This window comes from Dermacentor silvarum, chromosome 1 (assembly GCF_013339745.2).
Source record: "Dermacentor silvarum isolate Dsil-2018 chromosome 1, BIME_Dsil_1.4, whole genome shotgun sequence".
Classification (NCBI taxonomy): domain Eukaryota; kingdom Metazoa; phylum Arthropoda; class Arachnida; order Ixodida; family Ixodidae; genus Dermacentor; species Dermacentor silvarum.
In genome coordinates, this window is record NC_051154.1 from 156,773,852 (window position 1) to 156,789,136 (window position 15,285).

The window sequence follows — 15,285 nt, forward strand, 5'->3', positions numbered from 1 at the left end:
AGGAAAGAAGAGGAGGGAGAGCGTCCCCTCGTGGTATAACGCGAAACGTATTAAACTACAAATTAGTCTGATACACATTCAGTGTACATCTTGTAAACTTTAAAATGCTTATAACCCACGTTAACGTGGCTAATATTATTGTATCAAACTCATTTATTTTATAACTTGCTTGTGCATGTAATGCACTTGGTGGAACAACAAACAAGTAAAAGAAGGCACGAGCAAGCACTGATTGTATGATCACGTGAGCTCCAGTTTGTCGACCGCCTATATGGCAACGCCCAAGTAGTGATAGCCACCCAGATTGAATCTAGATAAACCAATAAAACTGGAGGCGCACCGACGGACAAACTTTGTCTTGTTACCATTATTTCTTTCATCTTGGGGCGAGTTTCGCCAAACTCGGCGTATCCTGCATAACACCGCTGACCTAAGTGTATCAAAGGGGAGCCAGCAAATGCTCTATTTTCCTCAAAACGTTTGTCGTACAATAACATTTGCTTCAGGCTTGTTTATTACAGCGAAGCTCTGTATGGCTAGGAGATGGGGTTTTGTGGCGTCCTAGCGAGAAAACTATCATCATCAGCAATGGCTCGAGCGTCGTCGTCTTCTTCCAAAGCTAGCATCTTGGCGCCCCTCTGCGTTACCGCGCGAACGTGCTCGTGCCACTATTCGCGCGTTCGGTGTCGTCATTTTCCACAGCTGGCTCCGTTGTGCAAAAAACTATCATCATCAGCAATGGCTCGAATGTCGTCGTCTTCTTACACAGCTGACCCGTTGGCTAGGCTAGGCGCAGCGCTGAAGTCGGAAGACGGGGTTCCAAAGTGCCGTCCGTGAAGATTCCACGCGGGTTTTCGTCAAGTAGCTAGCGGTTTTCCTATTGATCTTTGCTTTTTTAGCGAATTGTTTTTGACGCTTCTTTACAATAGCTGTTAACATATTAGAGTAATTCCGTGCTCATCTGCAATGTCTCTCTCATCGCCATGCCAGGAGGCATACTCCTGGTCGGCTTCCATTCCTCCCCCTGATTTGCCTGTGGAGCTTTTCTTACGCAGTGGGACCACCAGCGTACCTGTGGCTTTAGTCCCGAGTGATGGCGGAATGATTCGCGTGAAGAATCCCAAGGCGATTCAAACCGAACTGCGGATGGCCTCGGCCAATTTTCAACACATCACCGAGGTTCGACAATTTGGCCGAGGGGGCATCATTTGCTGTTCGCCAGACCAGGCTTGTGTACAAGATTTACTGAAGTGCAATGTTTTTGCGGCACATCCGGTGATCAGCTTCATTCCTCCTCACCTCGCGTGTACCAAAGGCCTAGTCCATGGTGTTGACATAAGTCTGTGTCCCGCAGAAATTTTGGAAATGTTTTCGTCGGCAGGCGTGATTTCTTTGTATCGTTGCAGCCGTGTCGTTGATAAAAAGCGCGTACCCACAGAAACCGTCATTGCTACGTTTGCTGGCTTGAATCATCCATCAGAAATCAAGGCATGGCCACTCATATACCGAGTTGAACCTCTATCACACCGCGACCTTCAGTGTTTAAAATGCTGGCGGTTTGGACACTCCATAAAAGGTTGCAGGTCAAACACACGGTGCCGCGTTTGTGGAGAAGACCATAGCTCAAATGAATGTTCTTCACGTGATGAATCCTGCTGCCTTTGCAGCGGTACTGATCCTGCAGATGAGCCTAACTGCGCTGCAAGGACAAGAGAACTACAAATCCTTGAAATAATTGATAGACGCCGATGCTCTCGTCGCGAGGCCATTGCAGAAATTCAGAGCAGGACTCAAGGATATGCTGGTATAACGGCCCATCATAATTAGGTATGGATAACTCAATCGCTCAGGCTGTTGCAGCTTCCGTCGAAAAGGCGTGGGAAAAAACAAAGGAATGCATTATGGTGAACCTCACCGATTCCCTTGTTCAGGCAATGTCCACACAATTCGCTCAGTGGTTTCAAATTGCTAACAAAACCAACACTGAGGGTCAGGTGCCTGTTCTACCAAAAAGTCAATATAGTCAAGTGTCGACTGCAATACCAACGATAAACAACGATGTTGCAAAGCCATCAACTTCTGAGAAAGTTGACCACACCTCCCTTTCAGACACAGATGTGATGGAAAATCAAGATGTAGAAATGGACCCCCGATCACTTAAACGCACAAGATCACCGGTAAACAAAAAATCTAGCTCTCTCACCAACTCAAAAGCTAAAAAGTACGTGAGAGGGACTCCTACTATGAAAGACTTCTTAAAAGAGAGCGTTTTAAACCAAGCATGTCTCTGCTGCTCTGCTTTCTTCACCATAGGAAGCTTAACAGTAATTCAGTGCGACTGTCGTTCCATAATTTCCGCGGCAAAATATTTATTATATCTTGCTTCTAAATATTCTCCAGATATTATTATTTTACAGGAAACTTGGCTTACTGCTGATCAAAATTTTAATCTAAAAAATTTCCAATGATTTCGATTGGATCGCCTTTCCCGAGGCGGTGGTTTAGCTATCTTTGTCTCAGCAAAGATCTCCCATAAAGCTACGATAGCACATCAGATAATGTCACCAGAATGTGAGATGTTAGTATTCGATATAACGCTTCCTAGTTGCACGCCTTTTTCCCTATTTAACACGTACTTTCCTACTGGGGTGCAAGATACTCGTTATCTGGATACCACTATTGCTCACAGTCAGAAAAACGTCAAACTAGTATGCGTCTTTCATTCTCACCATGTATTGTGGGGTTTCCGAACGGATACTTGTGGCAAACGGTTGTGGGATTGGACTTTATCAAATCATTTCTCCTGTTTAAATTCAGGAGTGCATACTTTCGTTCGCCGTCAGTCACGTTCTGCCCTAGATGTTACGTTTGTCAGCTCGAGCCTTTCAATCACCTCCTGGAACACAGTTGACTCCGGTACTAACAGTGATCATCTAGCTATAATTTTATTGCGATAGCAATTATATGGACACTTCAACCGGATTTCTGCCGTCGGCGTCGCCGTCGCCGTGAGGTTTCCTATAGATAAAATCTTGGCCGCGCGCCGTATGCCCGAGCGCAAGCGTGCGGGGACGCGCGGTATCACGGAGAGCGAACGCACTCAATCTCCCACGCGCAAGCAAGGAAGCGGGAAGCCAGTGCCGGAGGGAGCGGGAAGGGGGGGGGGGGGAGGCGCACTTCCACTCTGCCAACAACCGCGCTCGTCGCTCGCTCGCACCGTCTCTTATCTCCACACGGCTCTGACCTTTATGCGCCGTGCATTCGCCGCTCAGTTTCCGTTGAAACGATAGACCGCACGTACCTTCGCCCGCTGCTGCGGCGTATGCGCTTGCTGCCAGCGTTTTGGCAGTCGTTGTCGGCAGTCATTCAGTGTGATCTATTCATGTTTGTTTGTGCGCGCTCACACCACGCTTGTTCAATCAGTTAGTAATAGTCGGGCCACATTTTCCAACGCACGCTACACATGCAATGCTGCCCGGGTCGGCAGTGCAACGCTACAGGTGTGTCCCTTCGCACGCGCTGCCCACGGGAAGCGCTTCTCATCAACACCACCGTTTCACACGCGCCTTCTCGTGGTCATCGAGTCTCTCTTCATGTCGGTCTACTTACGCCGCAGCACACCTGCTTACTTAATCAGCTCATGTTTACTACAATTCATATTGCTACCAAAGCCGCTCACCTTACTTTGTATGACATTGCTGTGTTGCTATCGCATTCATTGCTTCGCCCTTAGGGCGAAACTGTGACATTTTTTTGAACTGGTTACTGCGTCACCTTTTCTAGATAATCATGTGCGCACTGTTGTAAATTACTCAAAATTTAAAAATGCGTTATAATCAGCTTTAAACGTTCAGGAAGGCACGGAGAAGGACATTAAGGCAATTAGCCTTTGTTCAATACTAAAACAAACATAAAAAAAGTCTCAATTTGTCGTACCATATACTAAAGATGGTTCATATTGTCCATGGCGGAATTCTGACTGTGAGCGAGCGTTTAGACGTGGAAAAGCTGCATGGAAAAAACATTTTTATAACCAATGCCCTGTTAATTGGGCTGGTTATACGTATGTAGCTGCTACATTTAAGCGAACAGTCGCAAAAGCTAAGGACGATTATCATTCGAAACACTACACATATCTTTCTAAGTCTAGTAATAAAAAAGCTTTGTTCAAATTTCTTCGATCCCGTAAAGTTATACCAGCCCCATTGAATATCGACTCAGTCGTTCTATCAACAAAGGAGTTATCAGAGTCACTTGAGAAAATTGCTAAAGGTCTAGCGCAACGATTTACACATAAATTGCTGACAGGACTATCGAAACCTCCCTCGGGAGACGACTTTGTGGAAGTCACATTGACAGAGCTTGAAAACATAATTAGATTATTACCGGCGTCAGCCCTAGGCCTAGATGGAATTACAATACGAATGCTAAAAGTTTTTTTTTTATTGTGCGCCTCAAGACCTATAAATATAGTAAATTTTTTTCTAAAAAATTCCTGGATTCCAAGAGAGTGGAGGGTAGCTAAAATTATTCCACTGTTGAAGAAAAAAGCCGCTGGACTTAACCTAGACAACATAAGGCCAATTTCTCTTACTTCCAATGTCGTAAAATTAATAGAAAGGATTGTTCATGCGCGCATAACACCTTCTATGCAGGATGATACAATTCTCAGTCCTTGTCAGACTGGATATCGTCCCGGGCGCTCGATATGGTGCGCTCATGTAGATCTAGAGAGCCGCATTAAACTAGCTCGTCGCAAACGAGAGTATGCAGCTTTGATGACGCTGGATGTGCCAAAAGCATACGACACTGTAGAATACCTTATTCTATTCATAAACTGGTCTATGAATTTACCGAAGTATATTACCGGGGATATATGAATTTATGATAGATAGAGAATTTTATTGTTATCAACAGGGCATTTCGACGTCTAAATACAAGCAAACAAGAGGTGCACCACAGGCTGCCGTTCTTTCACCCATTTTGTTTAACATTTTGCTAAGCAAAATTCCTTGGTCCAGGGAAGTGAACGTTTATGTTTATGCGGACGATATCGCATTTTTTACATCTGCAACTAATGTACACTCACTGCACCAGTCGTTGCAGAATTACCTAGAAAGGCTAGATGAGATATATGTATGCCATTAAATGTTAATAAAACTGCTGTACTAGTTTTCCCGTTAACTTCACCAGTGCATATATCCCTCCAATATCACCAGGAAACCATTCCTAAAATTTACTCGGTGAAATACCTTGGTGTCATATACGATGGGAAGCTTGTCTGGCGCACTCACATTGAACATATCGCAACAAAGGCAGAACGTGCCGTAGCTATGCTCCACCGGCTCAGTCACCGTCGCTCTGGACTACGCTGAGATACTTTAATGATGATATATAAAATGTATATTCGGCCCATATTAGAATTCGGTTGCGTGTTATTTTCCGGTGGTCCTACCTATAAAATTAAACCTCTGATACTATTAGAAAGAAAATCTCTACGATTATGCCTTAGGCTACCCAGATTCGTTGGCAACACTGTGCTATATCAGGAAGCTAATATACCCACTCTAGATTGTAGATTCCACATGCTTACGGTTCAGACTTTTTTTCAATTTTGAGTTTTGAAGGAGGCGTGCGCAATACATATTTTTCACTGAACCGTCTGGATTTTTTACCGTATCGTGGTCCCAATTACACAGTGCTCAGATAATATTTGTGCACGCACAGTTACAACAATTTAATGTGTCAATACGTCAAGTTTGCAATTCGAATAATGCCTTAACAGACCTCAAAATGGAATTCGAGGACATATTTCCAACTCATGCTAAACTATTGCCTAGCAGGCATTTAGATAATATATTAAAAGACCAGCTAAACCAGCGAGCTACTGACACCATAACAGCTACCGACGCTTTCGTGTGCAATGAGAAGGCAGGAGTGGGGATCCTCTCAGAATCTCTTCAATGGTCTTACTCTCTTCGCCTTCCCGACTTCACACCCATTTTTCAGACAGAACTAATAACGATTATATTAGCCCTACGAAAATTCCCCCAAACGATTCATTAGCTGTTATTGTGACTGACTCACTGTTTGTATGCACAGCACTTACAGCCTCGTCAAATTAAAAAACTTTGCGAACATTTTGTTCAATGGTTCCTTCGTACTTGCGGCAAGTATACTTGCTTTGGGTACCGGGACATCGTGGTTTGCGCTTGAATGAAATGACAGATTCACTCGCACGAGCATCACGTAATGGCCCTGTCATATCTGTTTTGCCGACATCAGCTTATGTCACCGCGGCTAGGTACAGAAATTTCTCCATGTCGCGAAATTCCGCAAAATCTATTTTAACATCGTCTTCTGATTTCCACAATCTTTGCTTCTCATCGAATAATAATTGATGTACTTCAAGGCAATTGGAAGTTTCCATTACAAAATTGAGATGCCGTATACCACCTCTAAATTTTAACTTACACAGGTCTCGTCTCGCTGTGTCCCCTTTATGTTCTTTTTGCAATGAATCCTAATCCATTGAGCATTTTTTTTCCCTGTCGTGCTGCCGATTTTTAAGAGAAAGAAATATCTTCGAAATTGCATTTCGAAAACTGGGCCTATTATTAACCTCACCAACCATTCTTTCCTTTGATGCGACTTCACTGGGACACAGTCACAGGGATGCTTTTCTTGAACTTTACAATTTCATTAGAGATACAAAAAGATTACCTTGCAGAATTTCTAGAATTATCAATTATTCCTTTTATTTCACTTCTATATGACAAAATTGCTTTATCTTAAAATTATTAATAGTATTTTTTTAACGACTGCTATGTAGATTAAGTGTTTGTTAAATTTCTCATAAACATAGTTCAAACCGGACCTCCAGAAGGCTTTCGACAACGGGCTCCACACCTTTATCGTCAAGACCATTTCGGGCCAAGGTCTCGGTTCCAGATTCAACAGCTACGTCAGCTCTTTTCTAACGGACAGGAAGGCCAAGCTTCGCATTGGAGACTTCCGCTCCGAAGATGTGCCCCTCAGAGGACGGGGCACTCCTCAGGGCGCCGTAATCTCCCCCACACTATTTAACATCTGTATCATTGGTCTTTCCGAGCGGTTGGCACGCGTCGAGGACGTCAAGCAGACCATCTACGCCGACGACATTACCATCTGGTGCGCCGGGGTCTGCGAGGGCAGAGTCGAAGAAGCCATGCAGGAGGCGATCGACGTGATTGAGGAGTATCTCCGCCGCACCGGATTTCGATGCTCCCCCGCCAAGTCCGGAGCTTGTGCTTTACAGAAAAGAGAAGGGAGGAAGACCCAAAGATTGGAAGCCAGTCTCCGAAAGCAGCATCAGTCTTCGCACTTGTGACGGAGGGGTGATAACCAGGGTCGACGTCATTCGGGTACTGGGCATGTTTGTCGAATTCAACGGCGGGAACGGAACGGCTCTCCGCAAGATCATCACAAAGACGGACAACGCTTTCCGCCTCGTTCGCAGAATCGCAAACAGACACCGAGGCATGAAGGAAGCCAGTCTCCTCAGCCTGATCAACGCCTTCGTATTATGCCACTTCACGTACACGATTTCTATGCACAACTGGCTCAGAGCGGAGCGAGACAAGCTCAACGCTCTCATCCGCAAAGTAGTCAAAAGGGCTCTCGGGCTACCCATTAGGACACATACCGAAGATCTCCTCAAGCTGGGGGTACACAACACCGCCGAGGAGATCGCCGAAGCCCAAGAACGCGCGCAACTCGCTCGCCTGACCACCACAGCGGCAGGTAAACGCATCCTCGCAGAGCTGGGTTACCCTCCTGCGGTATCTTCGAGGGTCAGTACCCCGATCTCTAGGTGCATTCGAGACAAGTTCGAAGTGGCCCCCGTGCCTCGAAACGTCCATCCCGTCCACAACGAGGCCAGACGCAAGGCGAGAGCAGTAGCAATTCTCAAACAGATCAAGCTACAAGGCATCAGAGCACGCTCCGTCGACGCCGCGGAGTGCAGCGATGAAAAGATCTTTGCCGTCGTCGTGGTCGACTCCAGCGGCAAGCTTTCCAATAGCGCTTCAATTCGCACTTCAGGCCCCGAAGTCACTTAGCAAGCTGCCATCGCCCTCGCCCTGCTAGACGGTCGTGGGTCTGAGATCTATAGCGATTCCAAAGCGGCAGTTAGGACTTTTCAGAAGGGTTGCATCGCTGAGCAAGCTGCTCGTCTTCTTAGCGTCTCCAATCCGGATGCTCTCACGCATCATTCGATTCACTGGTTTCCCGCTCACGTAGGGTTGGTCGAGGGTGCTCCCCCTAACCTCAATGAGTCTGCTGACGAGACTGCGCGCGACCTCACCGACCGGGCTTCCTCTGTAAGGAGAGCCGACTCCCCTCCCCCCTACGGCCACAGGGATGCTGCCGCTACTCACAACGAGGTTATGAAATTCTTCTACATGTCTAGAAGGGTCTTTCCACTCCCTCACCCCAAATTGAATAGGGTGCAAGCTGTTTTGCTTAGACTTTTACAGAGCCGCACATATCCGTGTCTGGCCGTTCTGCACGAAGTTTACCCAGACGTAAATCGCGACTACGGCTGTCCGTCCTGCGGGCAGACCTCTACTCTAGCACACATGCTCTGGGAGTGCGGGTCGAGATGCCCCAAGTTCAGCGAGGCTGAGTGGGACTCGCTTCTGCGTAGCCCCGCTCTAGACAAGCAAATCCTGGCTGTCCGGCGTGCCCGCGACCGGGCCGGTGGGCTAGACCTGCCGGTCCCGACGTGGGACTAGCCGGGTGCGCGACGAGTTCGCGTCCTCGCCAGGACCTCTAATAAAAGTTATTTCACTCAAACCACCTGCTTCTTTGCCAATCCCCGTAGTGGGTATGCGCCAAAGTTTAGGAAGCTAGACAAGACTCGTTGGCGCCCCTAGGGCAACAGCTCCTCCGAACGGCAACGGAGCTGGCTCCGTTGCCGTTCATCACTCCAGCGTAGAATTTCCCTTCTCTTCTGTCATCATAACAGGGAGGCCGCGTTTGCGGGGGTATGAGCCATTCCTAAAGGGGGTACGAGCCATTCATTATCTTCCGTGACGGAGAGATTTAATAACAGAGGTGATACGCGAATGCGTGCGCGTACCTATCGACACGATGACCACCGATCAAAACAATAAATATGTTCGTACATTTGTTAAAAATTCGGTCTCACATCTGTGTCGCGCGCTAAACAGCTTCGCTGGTCATCCAAACTTTACAGAGTGCAATGGTTCATGAATGTTTGTTGCTTAATCTCGGCTAATCATATTAACCACTAAGAAATAATTCATATCTTTTGTAGAAGAAACTTCTGCGTTGAACTGCAGGTCTGCCTTTACACTGTGCATACCTCTCAACTGGTCCTCAAATTATACCTTTTATAATGTAACCTGCCAACTAAACACTAACTACTATTATCCTTTATGCCGCAAATTGTGCTTTAAAAAAATTGTGCTTATATTTAGAACGCAACCTTTTATATCGTTTTACTTGATACACGGAGCACCACTATGTTTAGTGACCACGCATAAACTACGGACTTAGCGCATTAAGATATTGTCTGCCGAGATCACCAAATAATAATTTCACTTATTAAAGCTCACGCACACATTACTGAACCTGCTATGTTGAACGTACCCTTTCGTTACTTCAATCTTTAGAACAAAAAATGTGTTTTCTTCTATTTGCATACAATGGGCATTTCTCGTTCCACCACACGTGGGCGGCTAGTGTCAAAAGTTTGTGGACTTTGGGATTTGAAAGAACGTTAAATTTCTGAGCAGTTTGGGACTGTAGCCAGTAAAACTGCACAACCCCAGACGATCGATCGAGCATCCGTGGCACAACACAATGTCTTTCTTATATACTAGTCTAGATTGTAATTCCGAATACCAATCTGCGTGCCGAAGCTATGGAAATGCTATGCTCTTTCTCACATCCTGTTGTCTATAAACGTTTGGTGTCGACTGCTTCGGCGCTGCCATTGTGAAGTGGGAACGTGGGGCTAGCCAAGCGGTGGTAAATAAATTTATATTTTCATATCATACTTTCGATAGCCCCTATAATGAGGCCATTCCACGATTCTTCCAGACGTCGCAAGTATTTCTTTCTTAATATTGTCTCATGTGAAACGCTTTACAGCGTTGTGGAATACTAGTTTTTAATGTCAGCAATAGCTATACGAAATGAAGTGTAAGTGAAGACGAGGTTTTGCAAGCTGCCTATGAGAAAGAAAACATCACAGCAGCCTTCTTCGGAGCCTGAGATTCGCATAGTGGTCGGGGATCGCTCCTAACCGATAGCTGTTCGGAGCGCTAAAAAAGAACAAAAAAAAGCGTTTCTTTAGTGCTAGTGACAAGCACAGGTTAGAAACAAGTGGCGAAAGAAGAAACACAACCTCACCTTATATAAAGTGGCAGATAAAACAAAGCGCAACGTGCACCTATGCGTAGCAGTTGGTTGCGACGTGCAATTTGCTCGTAATGGGACGAGTTTCTCCAACGTACAGCAAACATGCAGGCGGTAGTCGATGGGGTTTTGTTACAGATAGCACTTTCGCGTCGGAAACAAGTTTGCGGTATTCCTGTGACGACGGCAGAGCAGCCACTTCGCCCTTTCATATATTGCGGATAATTTTTTCACGTTAGTTTGTTTTCTACAGAGCATTTCTCGGTCAAATTTACTGTATATCATATAGCTAAAACAAATAGTCTACTTGTCTCTTCCATAATATCTACGGCGTTTTCTTCATTATTGTCACTTTCATATACACAAAAAAAGTGTTACTATCCAGGCTCAGGTTGCAGTGTGTTCTGTCCGGTACAGCTACTCTAATATCGGCTTTCTTAAGGGGATCGTCATTCTGATGCAACCTGAAGCCAGCAAGTGCAAACTCATGTTTAGTACGAATACCATAAAGCTCAGACGTAGCCCTTTAGGTTGTGCTGGCCTAGATTAGCATCGTTGTTTTGCTCAGTGAGGTGTCATTCATTTTTCTTTTCCGCTCAACCTCCGCCAAATAGCAAACACGCGGCATGTGTTTTGCCATAATTTTTGTGATCAGCTGTTGGTTTCATTTCTTTTTTTTTCCTTCGTGTATACAAAACCCATTATAAACGCAGCTTGGTCGTAAAATTTTTATTCAGGCAATTTGATCTTGAGCTTTTGCTTCGATCTTGCCCCTCATTTATTATTTTTCGAAGTACCTGTTCTCAGCGACTCTGCGATGGCCGATGCATATTACCAAGCGAAACAAGCAGTTAAAATATAAAATGAAGATTTAAAAGCTAATTTCGGTTGGAACAAGTTGAGCTACCACTTAAAAACGAAACTACCTAATATCGATAGCCCCTTACACAGTTGCTTCCAGTACGTCCGTTATGACGGTCTCAGCTGCCCTGTCGATGCCCTGACTGCCCTAGCGCAAAAAGCTTGTTTTCTGGGAAGACCAAATTGATAGCTCTGGTAAAACAACTGTGCTGCATCATTTATATTTAATCGAGTCGGTGGTTCTGCACCTGATGCAAAATTAGCGTGAGTACAATGCCATCAGTGAGCGAGTAAGTGAGCAGCGAGTGAGTTAGAATGTCAGTGAGTAAGGCAGTGAGATGGTGAGTAATAAGAGTTGGTGCGTGAACGAGCGAGTAAGTAAATGTATAAGTGAGTGACTGAGCGAATGAGCGAAGGAGCGAAAGTGAGTATCTGGGTGAATGGGTGAATGAATGAATAAGTAGGAGTCAGTTATCTAGCGAGTAAAGGAGTTACAAAATGTCGAATTCGGACGATGCTTGTGCAATGCGCTGCTTGTGACGGTGTCCTGGTACTCTGCTACAAGAGACCATGTACCGCAATGTTCTTCAGCGGACGTGCCCTGTCAAGCTCCTCCAGTCGCCATTGTTTTGTTACTTCTGAATAAACGTAATAATGAGTTAAGTAATTATAGATTTGTGACGACCGTTCCTTTCACTTAAGAATATACTTTCTTCCGCACAGTTCCCTTTAATAGCGACAGTGTTAGCACAATGCAACAGTACAAGGTGGTCCTTCGGAGAATTTATACATGTGCTGGGTTCCAGCTCACGACCTTTCGTTTACGAGTGATGTGTTCGAATCATTTCAACATGGCATTTCCGTTTAGGGGTATGTTATACAAACTCTGTGGAAATGCTGCGACCCAACTAGACGTGGCTATGCAAATATGCGCGCCACTTATGCATGCTTCACGTAGGCGAAGAATCTGACGTTACAAGCACTGGAACACAATTAAGATTTCTTTGTTTCTCTAGGAACTTATTTTGGTTTAGAAATTTAAAAAAAATTGGTTGTGGTGGGTTCAGCAACAGGCATGTCTAGCCTGGTGAAATAAATAGAAGTTACGTATCCAATGCACGTCTTGTAACTCATGTGAAACAAAGCTTTAGTGAAGTGATACATAAACGGTATACAATGAAATGCCATGTGTACAATTGTTATTTTCATTATATATGCAGCGCGTAATCTCATGCAATGTTTGTCTGTTAAATTGAATTGAATTCTAGAGTTTTACGTGGTAAACCCACGATTTGGTTATGAGGCACGCCGTTGGGGGGGGACTCCAGAATAATTTTGACCACCAGGGGATCTTTAACGTGCTCCCAATGAAGAGGACAAGGGTCTTCTTGCATTTCGCCCCCATCGAAATGTCGCCGCTGCGGCCGGGATTCGATCTCGCGACCTCGTGCTCAACAGCGCAACACCATAGCCGCTAATCCACGACGGTGGGTCAAACGAGAACAATGTTTTTCTATGTGCTTTTGAGATACCCATAAGCCAACATTGCACGTGCCGCTTTAGGTCGTGATTTAATGTATGATTACGCAGACCAGAGGTGCGCTCACTGGTACTACTTTGTCGGTAAAACTTCAGTGCTATATAAGCGGGAGCATCCGGCAAGATACCGAACCAGCAGTAGGCCATGAAAAACCACGGGGGAATAGGCGAGGAAAGCTTTTGCTGTAATAGCCCTCGATATCGAGAACCATGCAGTCTCAAAAACTTCGCCGAGGTACTGCCCGAACTTTGCTGTCGAGGTTGGATGAAGGGAGGCGAAAGTTTATATCGCCTTTGACTTCCCGTGAAGGTAGTATATATGGGGCAGAAATTGCTACACGTTTGACCTGAAACGGGGAGGCTAAGCACCGCAATATCATGCCCTGACATTGTTCCGTTTCATCCTGATACCGGAAGTCTTTGGGAGACCTAGCCATAAACCGCTTCTGCGCTAATAGCCCCAGGTCGTCCCTCGGCGGCCGTTGGCAGCACCCAGCGCGTCACGATGCGGAATCTTGAACTTTGTCTGTTGTCTCACCTACTTCCACGACGCAATAGCACTAATACCTGTCCCTTCGGACAGCAGACATCGAGAGTGTCAATGTTACTATAGCAACGAAACGGAGAAGGGGAGAGAGGGTTTCTCTCCTAATTTAATATGTGAAGAGGGTGCCATGGAGTTCTACTCGCATTTATTCCCTTACCATGCGCCTTGCGCCTTTGGGTGCAAGGAAGGAAAGAAAAGCCTTTGGGTGCGTTACCGCTATATTTTATCTCAGTGGTTGCTTGCGCTTTTGTTACTTGATGCTTCTAGTTATCTTTGCCGTACTGTTGCACGCTTTGTGAACAGCCAAATGGGGACTATCCAGATCTCCCTCCTGTGTTTAGTAATTTTCTATCTGTCGTACGACCGTTCCTTTCACTTAAGAAGATTCTTTCTTCCCCACAGCTCCCTTTAATGGCAACAGCGTTAGCACAACGGGACAGTACAATGCGTTTCTTTGGAGAATCAGTCTGCTGAAAAGCATTTTGTCTTCTTGCAGGGTTCGTGCAAGAGTACCAGGCCACCGTTACAAGTGGCGCATTCTCGTGCTCCCGAAAAGTGCGATTAATTTGTGCGCTGTCAGCGGCTCTTTGCTGTTTTAAAATTGTGTTCCCTTCTCCTTGGAGCTGTGTATCATTTGTGCCGAGTGTAGGCTACAAGTTTGCTCGTTGATGTAAAATGTCGCGGATAAGACCAAGGTAGAATAGGTAGAATAGTCGAGAGTTCTAGTAGTGAAATGTATTGTAGTTGCGCGTTGTCAACGGATTTGTCGAAACCGCGAAACATACAGACGCCTTAGTAGCCTAATAATCACCGTTTTATTGCAGGGCGTGTACATTCTGTAGGGAAATAAAGTAATTTGAAAGAAACTATCACCAACCGAAATTTCAGTGAACAAAAACGTGTTCATAGTAAAAGTATATACATCTTAATACATATATTAAAACATATCGCGCAGGCTATCTAGTGCTTTTACACTTCGCGAATAATATGAGGTGCACCAGAAATACAGTGCAAACGTAACACGTTGCGGAAGTGTAAAAAACGACCTGCACATAAATAAATGCACATAAAGTTCGTACCTGGGACGCATTGCCGATCAGACCAGCATAGTTCTTGCCGGTCATAGGTAACCCTTGTAGGATGGGTAGGTTCTCGAGTCGATATCTCATCCTTTGGCATGCCGAAGCCATGCATGAAATATGGAGCACTAGTCAAAAATAAAAAATAAAAAAAAAACGTGTAAACTCCTCCCACTCAGGAATTGCTCAATGGCTGGATTGACAAGTAGATACACCCCGTTTTTGGTTTCAGAATAGCATACGCTGTGCAGAAACCGCCTCGAATGAAGGGTCGTGCCGGCCTTTGTGCCCGCACATTGAAGCTATAAACAAACAGGTCGCACAGCGGATATTGATGTGTTTTATGAAGAGTGCATAAATTTGAAATAGGGTGTAAAGGTGGCGAGTTGGTTCAAGGTCAATACAACAGCAGTGCAGAGGGGACGGTGACACAGAGAAAAAGAAGCACACAAGAAAAGCGCTTGTCCTATGTGCTTTTTCTTTGCATCACCGTTCTAATCTCTGCGCTGCCGACGTAATCAACATAAATTTGTCACGTTCATGTTACACCACGCCAGTAAAAAGCAAGCCAGTTCTTGCAACCAAATTTATACGCAAGTTTACTAGCACCTATGCTGAATTCTTTAGTACCTACACTAGAAAAAAAGTTTGTTTCTTTAATTCCTAGGCACATGTGTTCATGTTTCAGTTCAACTAGCATGATGTATCAGAGCGAGAAAGTAAAATCAGTATCATCCCCTTCCGGCCACCGGAAACCAAAATAACTTTTCTTGACTGTTTCTACCAGAGTTCTTGTACCATAAATCAGAGCAGACAGCGGATTGTTCCGGGAGT